At 47.9% G+C, this 9,527-nt stretch overlaps 20 non-coding genes across 20 annotated transcripts; all 20 read right to left on the bottom strand.

Annotated features, from left to right (window-relative positions):
- Window positions 1-260: 260 nt before the first annotated feature.
- LOC133852955 (5S ribosomal RNA) lies at window positions 261-379 on the bottom strand. The gene has a single exon (XR_009896134.1). It is a non-coding gene; the product is annotated as a 5S ribosomal RNA (ribosomal RNA).
- Window positions 380-737: 358 nt separating this feature from the next.
- On the bottom strand, window positions 738-856 carry LOC133852935 (5S ribosomal RNA). The gene has a single exon (XR_009896114.1). It is a non-coding gene; the product is annotated as a 5S ribosomal RNA (ribosomal RNA).
- A 358-nt stretch (window positions 857-1,214) lies between these two features.
- On the bottom strand, window positions 1,215-1,333 carry LOC133853548 (5S ribosomal RNA). Its single transcript, XR_009896648.1, has one exon. It is a non-coding gene; the product is annotated as a 5S ribosomal RNA (ribosomal RNA).
- A 358-nt stretch (window positions 1,334-1,691) lies between these two features.
- LOC133853573 (5S ribosomal RNA) lies at window positions 1,692-1,810 on the bottom strand. Its single transcript, XR_009896672.1, has one exon. It is a non-coding gene; the product is annotated as a 5S ribosomal RNA (ribosomal RNA).
- Window positions 1,811-2,168: 358 nt separating this feature from the next.
- LOC133853437 (5S ribosomal RNA) lies at window positions 2,169-2,287 on the bottom strand. The gene has a single exon (XR_009896538.1). It is a non-coding gene; the product is annotated as a 5S ribosomal RNA (ribosomal RNA).
- A 358-nt stretch (window positions 2,288-2,645) lies between these two features.
- On the bottom strand, window positions 2,646-2,764 carry LOC133852948 (5S ribosomal RNA). The gene has a single exon (XR_009896128.1). It is a non-coding gene; the product is annotated as a 5S ribosomal RNA (ribosomal RNA).
- Window positions 2,765-3,122: 358 nt separating this feature from the next.
- On the bottom strand, window positions 3,123-3,241 carry LOC133852877 (5S ribosomal RNA). The gene has a single exon (XR_009896060.1). It is a non-coding gene; the product is annotated as a 5S ribosomal RNA (ribosomal RNA).
- A 358-nt stretch (window positions 3,242-3,599) lies between these two features.
- Window positions 3,600-3,718, bottom strand: LOC133852828 (5S ribosomal RNA). Its single transcript, XR_009896013.1, has one exon. It is a non-coding gene; the product is annotated as a 5S ribosomal RNA (ribosomal RNA).
- Window positions 3,719-4,076: 358 nt separating this feature from the next.
- LOC133852914 (5S ribosomal RNA) lies at window positions 4,077-4,195 on the bottom strand. Its single transcript, XR_009896093.1, has one exon. It is a non-coding gene; the product is annotated as a 5S ribosomal RNA (ribosomal RNA).
- A 358-nt stretch (window positions 4,196-4,553) lies between these two features.
- On the bottom strand, window positions 4,554-4,672 carry LOC133852940 (5S ribosomal RNA). The gene has a single exon (XR_009896120.1). It is a non-coding gene; the product is annotated as a 5S ribosomal RNA (ribosomal RNA).
- Window positions 4,673-5,031: 359 nt separating this feature from the next.
- LOC133852818 (5S ribosomal RNA) lies at window positions 5,032-5,150 on the bottom strand. The gene has a single exon (XR_009896003.1). It is a non-coding gene; the product is annotated as a 5S ribosomal RNA (ribosomal RNA).
- A 359-nt stretch (window positions 5,151-5,509) lies between these two features.
- LOC133852922 (5S ribosomal RNA) lies at window positions 5,510-5,628 on the bottom strand. Its single transcript, XR_009896101.1, has one exon. It is a non-coding gene; the product is annotated as a 5S ribosomal RNA (ribosomal RNA).
- Window positions 5,629-5,987: 359 nt separating this feature from the next.
- On the bottom strand, window positions 5,988-6,106 carry LOC133852885 (5S ribosomal RNA). The gene has a single exon (XR_009896067.1). It is a non-coding gene; the product is annotated as a 5S ribosomal RNA (ribosomal RNA).
- Window positions 6,107-6,464: 358 nt separating this feature from the next.
- On the bottom strand, window positions 6,465-6,583 carry LOC133853483 (5S ribosomal RNA). The gene has a single exon (XR_009896584.1). It is a non-coding gene; the product is annotated as a 5S ribosomal RNA (ribosomal RNA).
- A 359-nt stretch (window positions 6,584-6,942) lies between these two features.
- On the bottom strand, window positions 6,943-7,061 carry LOC133853474 (5S ribosomal RNA). The gene has a single exon (XR_009896575.1). It is a non-coding gene; the product is annotated as a 5S ribosomal RNA (ribosomal RNA).
- A 357-nt stretch (window positions 7,062-7,418) lies between these two features.
- LOC133852843 (5S ribosomal RNA) lies at window positions 7,419-7,537 on the bottom strand. The gene has a single exon (XR_009896027.1). It is a non-coding gene; the product is annotated as a 5S ribosomal RNA (ribosomal RNA).
- Window positions 7,538-7,896: 359 nt separating this feature from the next.
- LOC133852861 (5S ribosomal RNA) lies at window positions 7,897-8,015 on the bottom strand. Its single transcript, XR_009896045.1, has one exon. It is a non-coding gene; the product is annotated as a 5S ribosomal RNA (ribosomal RNA).
- A 359-nt stretch (window positions 8,016-8,374) lies between these two features.
- Window positions 8,375-8,493, bottom strand: LOC133853443 (5S ribosomal RNA). The gene has a single exon (XR_009896544.1). It is a non-coding gene; the product is annotated as a 5S ribosomal RNA (ribosomal RNA).
- Window positions 8,494-8,852: 359 nt separating this feature from the next.
- Window positions 8,853-8,971, bottom strand: LOC133853560 (5S ribosomal RNA). Its single transcript, XR_009896659.1, has one exon. It is a non-coding gene; the product is annotated as a 5S ribosomal RNA (ribosomal RNA).
- A 359-nt stretch (window positions 8,972-9,330) lies between these two features.
- LOC133853314 (5S ribosomal RNA) lies at window positions 9,331-9,449 on the bottom strand. The gene has a single exon (XR_009896420.1). It is a non-coding gene; the product is annotated as a 5S ribosomal RNA (ribosomal RNA).
- Between the last annotated feature and the right edge of the window lie 78 nt (window positions 9,450-9,527).

Raw genomic sequence — 9,527 nt, 5'->3', positions numbered from 1 at the left:
CCCAATAAATAAAACGCACAATACAACGATTAAATGCAATAGAATGAGCCGAAAACTCCTTAAAAACGCTTTCAGTGTAGATTACGCATGGAAACGACGTGCCTGGAGGTCAAAACGATGGATTTTCAGCCCAAAAATGTGCTCACCCAGCTCCGCTAGGTGGCTATCGCGTGCGCGCCGGAAAGAACCTTCCCCTCACCGGCGCAAAAAATAAAATAATAATAATAACGGCAAAAAAATATTTGAAAAAAGTAAAACGAGGGGTGCAACACGATGACTTCCCAGGAGGTCACCCATCCTAGTATTACTCTCGCCCGAGCTCGCTTGACTGCGGAGTTCTGATGGGATCCGGTGCATTAGTGCTGGTATGATCGCACCCGTTAGTAGAGTCACGCAAAAAACTTATAACCCTCACTCGTCTAACTGAACTGGCCCGCACAGTGATGGGATCCGCAGCTCAGACATGTCCACGTGCCACCCAATAAATAAAACACACAATACAACGATTAAATGCAATAGAATGAGCCTAAAACTCCTTAAAAACACTTTCAGTGTAGAGTACGCATGGAAACGGCGTGCCTGGAGGTCAAAACGAAGGATTTTGAGCCCGAAAATATGCTCACCCAGCTCCGCTAGGTGGCCATCGCGTGCGCGCCGGAAAGAACCTTCCCCTCACCGGCACAAAAAATAAAATAATAATAATAACGGCAAAAAAATAATTGAAAAAAGTAAAACGAAGGGTGCAACACGAGGACTTCCCAGGAGGTCACCAATCCTAGTACTACTCTCGCCCAAGCACGCTTAACCGCGGAGTTCTGATGGGATCCGGTGCATTAGTGCTGGTATGATCGCACCAGTTAGTAAAGTCACGCAAAAAACTTATAACTCTCACTCGTCTAACGGAACTGGCCCGCACAGTGATGGGATCCGGTGCTCAGACGTGTCCACGTGCCACCCAATAAATAAAACGCATAATACAACGATTAAATGCAATAGAATGAGCCGAAAACTCCTTAAAAACGCTTTCAGTGTAGAGTACGCATGAAAACGGCGTGCCTGGAGGTCAAAACGATGGATTTTGAGCCCGAAAATGTGCTCACCCAGCTCCGCTAGGTGGCCATCGCGTGCGCGCCGGAAAGAGCCTTCCCCTCACCGGCGCAAAAAATAAAATAATAATAATAACGGCAAAAAAATAATTGAAAAAAGTAAAACGAGGGGTGCAATACGAGGACTTCCCAGGAGGTCACCCATCCTAGTACTACTCTCGCCCAAGCACGCTTAGCTGCGGATTTCTGATGGGATCCGGTGCATTAGTGCTGGTATGATCGCACCCGTTAGTAGAGTCACGCAAAAAACTTATAACCCTCACTCGTCTAACTGAACTGGCCCGCACAGTGATGGGATCCGGTGCTCAGACGTGTCCACGTGCCACCCAAAAAATAAAACGCACAATGCAACGATTAAATGCAATAGATTGAGCCGAAAACTCCTTAAAAACGCTTTCTGTGTAGAGTATGCAGCGAAACTGCGTGCCTGGAGGTCAAAACGATGGATTTTGAGCCCGAAAATGTGCTCACCCAGCTCCGCTAGGTGGCCATCGCGTGCGCGCCTGAAAGAGCCTTCCCCTCACCGGCGCAAAAAATAAAATAATAATAATAACGGCAAAAAAATAATTGAAAAAAGTAAAACGAGGGGTGCAACACGAGGACTTCCCAGGAGGTCACCCATCCTAGTACTACTCTCGCCCAAGCACGCTTAGCTGCGGATTTCTGATGGGATCCGGTGCATTAGTGCTGGTATGATCGCACCCGTTAGTAGAGTCACGCAAAAAACTTATAACCCTCACTCGTCTAACTGAACTGGCCCGCACAGTGATGGGATCCGGTGCTCAGACGTGTACACGTGCCACCCAATAAATAAAACGCACAATACAACGATTAAATGCAATAGAATGAGCCGAAAACTCCTTAAAAACGCTTTCAGTGTAGAGTACGCATGGAAACGGCGTGCCTGGAGGTCAAAACGATGGATTTTGTGCCCGAAAATGTGCTCACCCAGCTCCGCTAGGTGGCCATCGCGTGCGCCCCGGAAAGAGCCTTCCCCTCACCGGCGCAAAAAATAAAATAATAATAATAACGGCAAAAAAATAATTGAAAAAAGTAAAACGAGGGGTGCAACACGAGGACTTCCCAGGAGGTCACCCATCCTAGTACTACTCTCGCCCAAGCACGCTTGACTGCGGAGTTCTGATGGGATCCGGTGCATTAGTGCTGGTATGATCGCACCCGTTAGTAGAGTCACGCAAAAAACTTATAACCCTCACTCGTCTAACTGAACTGGCCCGCACAGTGATGGGATCCGGTGCTCAGACGTGTACACGTGCCACCCAATAAATAAAACGCACAATACAACGATTAAATGCAATAGAATGAGCCGAAAACTCCTTAAAAACGCTTTCAGTGTAGAGTACGCATGGAAACGGCGTGCCTGGAGGTCAAAACGATGGATTTTGAGCCCGAAAATGTGCTCACCCAGCTCCGCTAGGTGGCCATCGCGTGCGCGCCGGAAAGAGCTTTCCCCTCACCGGCGCAAAAAATAAAATAATAATAATAACGGCAAAAAAATAATTGAAAAAAGTAAAACGAGAGGTGCAACACGAGGACTTCCCAGGAGGTCACCCATCCTAGTACTACTCTCGCCCAAGCACGCTTGACTGCGAAGTTCTGATGGAATCCGGTGCATTAGTGTTGGTATGATCGCACCCGTTAGTGGAGTCACGCAAAAAACTTAAAACCCTCACTCGTTTAACTGAACTGGCCCGCACAGTGATTGGATCCGGTGCTCAGACGTGTCCACGTGCCACCCAATAAATAAAACGCACAATACAACGATTAAATGCAATAGAATGAGCCGAAAACTCCTTAAAAACGCTTTCAGTGTGGAGTACGCATGGAAACGGCGTGCCTGGAGGTCAAAACGATGGATTTTGAGCCCGAAAATGTGCTCACCCAGCTCCGCTAGGTGGCCATCGCGTGCGCGCCGGAAAGAGCCTTCCCCTCACCGGCGCAAAAAATAAAATAATAATAATAACGGCAAAAAAATAATTGAAAAAAGTAAAACGAGGGGTGCAACACGAGGACTTCCCAGGAGGTCACCAATCCTAGTACTACTCTCGCCCAAACACGCTTAACTGCGGAGTTCTGATGGGATCCGGTGCATTAGTGCTGGTATGATCGCACCCGTTAGAAGAGTCACGCAAAAAACTTATAACCCTCGCTCGTCTAACTGAACTGGCAAGCACAGTGATGGGATCCGGTGCTCAGACGTGTCCACGTGCCACCCAATAAATAAAACGCACAATAAAACGATTAAATGCAATAGAATGAGCCGAAATCTCCTTAAAAACGCTTTCAGCGTAGAGTACGCATGGAAACGGCGTGCCTGGAGGTCAAAACGATGGATTTTGAGCCTGAAAATGTGCTCACCCAGCTCCGCTAGGTGGCCATCGCGTGCGCGCCGGAAAAAGCCATACCCGCACCGGCGCAAAAAATAAAATAATAATAATAACGGCAAAAAAATAATTGAAAAAAGTAAAACGAGGGGTGCAACACGAGGACTTCCCAGGAGGTCACCCATCCTAGTACTACTCTCGCCGAAGCACGCTTAACTGCGGAGTTCTGATGGGATCCGGTGCATTAGTGCTGGTATGATCGCACCCGTTAGTAGAGTCACGCAAAAAACTTATAACCCTCACTCGTCTAACTGAACTGGCCCGCACAGTGATGGGATCCGGTGCTCTGACGTGTCCACGTGCCACCCAATAAATAAAACGCACAATACAACGATTAAATGCAATAGAATGAGCCGAAAACTCCTTAAAAACGCTTTCAGTGTAGAGTACGCATGGAAACGGCGTGCCTGGAGGTCAAAACGATGGATTTTGAGCCCGAAAATGTGCTCACCCAGCTCCGCTAGGTGGCCATCGCGTGCGCGCCGGAAAGAGCCTTCCCCTCACCGGCGCAAAAAATAAAATAATAATAATAACGGCAAAAAAATAATTGAAAAAAGTAAAACGAGGGGTGCAACACGAGGACTTCCAAGGAGGTCTCCTATCCTAGTACTACTCTCGCCCAAGCACGATTAACTGCGGAGTTCTGATGGGATCCGGTGCATTAGTGCTGGTATGATCGCACCCGTTAGTAGAGTCACGCAAAAAACTTATAACCCTCACTCGTCTAACTGAACTGGCCCGCACAGTGATGGGATCCGGTGCTCTGACGTGTCCACGTGCCACCCAATAAATAAAACGCACAATACAACGATTAAATGCAATAGAATGAGCCGAAATCTCCTTAAAAACGCTTTCAGCGTAGAGTACGCATGGAAACGGCGTGCCTGGAGGTCAAAACGATGGATTTTGAGCCTGAAAATGTGCTCACCCAGCTCCGCTAGGTGGCCATCGCGTGCGCGCCGGAAAAAGCCTTCCCCGCACCGGCGCAAAAAATAAAATAATAATAATAACGGCAAAAAAATAATTGAAAAAAGTAAAACGAGGGGTGCAACACGAGGACTTCCAAGGAGGTCTCCTATCCTAGTACTACTCTCGCCCAAGCACGATTAACTGCGGAGTTCTGATGGGATCCGGTGCATTAGTGCTGGTATGATCGCACTCGTTAGTAGAGTCACGCAAAAAACTTATAACCCTCACTCGTCTAACTGAACTGGCCCGCACAGTGATGGGATACGGTGCTCTGACGTGTCCACGTGCCACCCAATAAATAAAACGCACAATACAACGATTAAATGCAATAGAATGAGCCGAAATCTCCTTAAAAACGCTTTCAGTGTAGAGTACGCATGGAAACGGCGTGCCTGGAGGTCAAAACGATGGATTTTGAGCCCGAAAATGTGCTCACCCAGCTCCGCTAGGTGGCCATCGCGTGCGCGCCGGAAATAGCCTTCCCCTCACCGGCGCAAAAAATAAAATAATAATAAATAACGGCAAAAAAATAATTGAAAAAAGTAAAACGAGGGGTGCAACACGAGGACTTCCCAGGAGGTCACCCATCCTAGTACTACTCTCGCCCAAGCACGCTTAACTGCGGAGTTCTGATGGGATCCGGTGCATTAGTGCTGGTATGATCGAACCCGTTAGCAGAGTCACGCAAAAAACATATAACCCTCACTCGTCTAACTGAACTGGCCCGCGCAGTGATGGGATCCGGTGCTCAGACGTGTCCACGTGCCACCCAATAAATAAAACACACAATACAACGCTTAAATGCAATAGAATGAGCCGAAAACTCCTTAAAAACGTTTTCAGTGTAGAGTACGCATGGAAACGGCGTGCCTGGAGGTCAAAACGATGGATTTTGAGCCCGAAAATGTGCTCACCCAGCTCCGCTAGGTGGCCATCGCGTGCGCGCCGGAAAGAGCCTTCCCCTCACCGGCGCAAAAAATAAAATAATAATAAATAACGGCAAAAAAATAATTGAAAAAAGTAAAACGAGGGGTGCAACACGAGGACTTCCCAGGAGGTCACCCATCCTAGTACTACTCTCGCCCAAGCACGCTTAACTGCGGAGTTGTGGTGGGATCCGGTGCTTTAGTGCTGGTATGATCGCACCCGTTAGTAGAGTCACGCAAAAAACTTATAACCCTCACTCGTCTAACTGAACTGGCCCGCACAGTGATGGGATCCGGTGCTCAGACGTGTCCACGTGCCACCCAATAAATAAAACACACAATACAACGATTAAATGCAATAGAATGAGCCGAAAACTCCTTAAAAACGCTTTCAGTGTAGAGTACGCATGGAAACGGCGTGCCTGGAGGTCAAAACGATGGATTTTGAGCCCGAAAATGTGCTCACCCAGCTCCGCTAGGTGGCCATCGCATGCGCACCGGAAATAGCCTTCCCCTCACCGGCGCAAAAAATAAAATAATAATAAATAACGGCAAAAAAATAATTGAAAAAAGTAAAACGAGGGGTGCAACACGAGGACTTCCCAGGAGGTCACCCATCCTAGTACTACTCTCGCCCAAACACGCTTAACTGCGGAGTTCTGATGGGATCCGGTGCATTAGTGCTGGTATGATCGAACCCGTTAGCAGAGTCACGCAAAAAACTTATAACCCTCACTCGTCTAACTGAACTGGCCCACACAGTGATGGGATCCGGTGCTCAGACGTGTCCACGTGCCACCCAATAAACAAAACAAACAATACAACGATTAAATGCAACAGAATGAGCCGAAAACTCCTTAAAAACGCTTTCAGTGTAGAGTACGCATGGAAACGGCGTGCCTGGAGGTCAAAACGATGGATTTTGAGCCGAAAATGTGCTCACCCAGCTCCGCTAGGTGGCCATCGCGTGCGCGCCGGAAAGAGCCTTCCCCTCACCGGCGCAAAAAATAAAATAATAATAAATAACGGCAAAAAAATAATTGAAAAAAGTAAAACGAGGGGTGCAACACGAGGACTTCCCAGGAGGTCACCCATCCTAGTACTACTCTCGCCCAAGCACGCTTAGCTGCGGAGTTCTGATGGGATCCGGTGCATTAGTGCTGGTATGATCGCACTCGTTAGCAGAGTCACGCAAAAAACTTATAACCCTCACTCGTCTAACTGAACTGGCCCGCACAGTGATGGGATCCGGTGCTCAGACGTGTCCACGTGCCACCCAATAAATAAAACACACAATACAACGATTAAATGCAATAGAATGAGCCGAAAACTCCTTAAAAACGCTTTCAGTGTAGAGTACGCATGGAAACGGCGTGCCTGGAGGTCAAAACGATAGATTTTGAGCCCGAAAATGTGCTCACCCAGCTCCGCTAGGTGACCATCGCGTGCGCGCCGGAAAGAGCCTTCCCCTCACCGGCGCAAAAAATAAAATAATAATAAATAACGGCAAAAAAATAATTGAAAAAAGTAAAACGAGGGGTGCAACACGAGGACTTCCCAGGAGGTCACCCATCCTAGTACTACTCTCACCCAAGCACGCTTAACTGCGGAGTTCTGATGGGATCCGGTGCATTAGTGCTGGTATGATCGCACCCGTTAGTAGAGTCACGCAAAAAACTTATAACCCTCACTCGTCTAACTGAACTGGCCCGCACAGTGATGGGATCCGGTGCTCAGACGTGTCCACGTGCCACCCAATAAATAAAACACACAATACAACGATTAAATGCAATAGAATGAGCCGAAAACTCCTTAAAAACGCTTTCAGTGTAGAGTACGCATGGAAACGGCGTGCCTGGAGGTCAAAACGATGGATTTTGAGCCCGAAAATGTGCTCACCCAGCTCCGCTAGGTGGCCATCGAGTGCGCGCCGGAAAGAGCCTTCCCCTCACCGGCGCAAAAAATAAAATAATAATAAATAACGGAAAAAATAATTGAAAAAAGTAAAACGAGGGGTGCAACACGAGGACTTCCCAGGAGGTCACCCATCCTAGTACTACTCTCGCCCAAGCACGCTTAACTGCGGAGTTGTGATGGGATCCGGTGCTTTAGTGCTGGTATGATCGCACCCGTTAGTAGAGTCACGCAAAAAACTTATAACCCTCACTCGTCTAACTGAACTGGCCCGCACAGTGATGGGATCCGGTGCTCAGACGTGTCCACGTGCCACCCAATAAATAAAACACACAATACAACGATTAAATGCAATAGAATGAGCCGAAAACTCCTTAAAAACTCTTTCAGTGTAGAGTACGCATGGAAACGGCGTGCCTGGAGGTCAAAACGATGGATTTTGAGCCCGAAAATGTGCTCACCCAGCTCCGCTAGGTGGCCATCGCATGCGCACCGGAAATAGCCTTCCCCTCACCGGCGCAAAAAATAAAATAATAATAAATAACGGCAAAAAAATAATTGAAAAAAGTAAAACGAGGGGTGCAACACGAGGACTTCCCAGGAGGTCACCCATCCTAGTACTACTCTCGCCCAAGCACGCTTAACTGCGGGGTTCTGATGGGATCCGGTGCATTAGTGCTGGTATGATCGCACTCGTTAGCAGAGTCACGCAAAAAACTTATAACCCTCACTCGTCTAACTGAACTGGCCCGCACAGTGATGGGATCCGGTGCTCAGACGTGTCCACGTGCCACCCAATAAATAAAACACACAATACAACGATTAAATGCAATAGAATGAGCCGAAAACTCCTTAAAAACGTTTTCAGTGTAGAGTACGCATGGAAACGGCGTGCCTGGAGGTCAAAACGATGGATTTTGAGCCCGAAAATGTGCTCACCCAGCTCCGCTAGGTGGCCATCGCATGCGCACCGGAAATAGCCTTCCCCTCACCGGCACAAAAAATAAAATAATAATAAATAACGGCAAAAAAATAATTGAAAAAAGTAAAACGAGGGGTGCAACACGAGGACTTCGCAGGAGGTCACCCATCCTAGTACTACTCTCGCCCAAGCACGCTTAACTGCGGAGTTCTGATGGGATCCGGTGCATTAGTGCTGGTATGATCGCACCCGTTAGCAGTGTCACGCAAAAAACTTATAACCCTCACTCGTCTAACTGAACTGGCCCGCACAGTGATGGGATCCGGTGCTCAGACGTGTCCACGTGCCACCCAATAAATAAAACACACAATACAACGATTAAATGCAATAGAATGAGCCGAAAACTCCTTAAAAACGCTTTCAGTGTAGAGTACGCATGGAAACGGCGTGCCTGGAGGTCAAAACGATGGATTTTGAGCCCGAAAATGTGCTCACCCAGCTCCGCTAGGTGGCCATCGCGTGCGCGCCGGAAATAGCCTTCCCCTCACCGGCGCAAAAAATAAAATAATAATAAATAACGGCAAAAAAATTATTGAAAAAAGTAAAACGAGGGGTGCAACACGAGGACTTCCCAGGAGGTCACCCATCCTAGTACTACTCTCGCCCAAGCACGCTTAACTGCGGAGTTTTGATGGGATCCGGTGCATTAGTGCTGGTATGATCGCACCCGTTAGCAGAGTCACGCAAAAAACTTATAACCCTCACTCGTCTAACTGAACTGGCCCGCACAGTGATGGGATCCGGTGCTCAGACGTGTCCACGTGCCACCCAATAAATAAAACACACAATACAACGATTAAATGCAATAGAATGAGTCGAAAACTCCTTAAAAACGCTTTCACTGTAGAGTACGCATGGAAACGGCGTGCTTGGAGGTCAAAACGATGGATTTTGAGCCCGAAAATGTGCTCACCCAGCTCCGCTAGGTGGCCATCGCGTGCGCGCCGGGAAGAGCCTTCCCCTCACCGGCGCAAAAAATAAAATAATAATAAATAACGGCAAAAAAATAATTGAAAAAAGTAAAACGAGGGGTGCAACACGAGGACTTCCCAGGAGGTCACCCATCCTAGTACTACTCTCGCCCAAGCACGCTTAACTGCGGAGTTCTGATGGGATCCGGTGCATTAGTGCTGGTATGATCGCACCCGTTAGCAGAGTCACGCAAAAAACTAATAACCCTCACTCGTCTAACTGAACTGGCCCACACAGTGATGGGATCCGGTGC

This window comes from Alnus glutinosa, chromosome 12 (genome assembly GCF_958979055.1).
Source record: "Alnus glutinosa chromosome 12, dhAlnGlut1.1, whole genome shotgun sequence".
NCBI lineage: Eukaryota > Viridiplantae > Streptophyta > Magnoliopsida > Fagales > Betulaceae > Alnus > Alnus glutinosa.
Note: the sequence above shows the minus strand (reverse complement) of the source record. Positions and strands in the feature narration are given on the sequence as shown.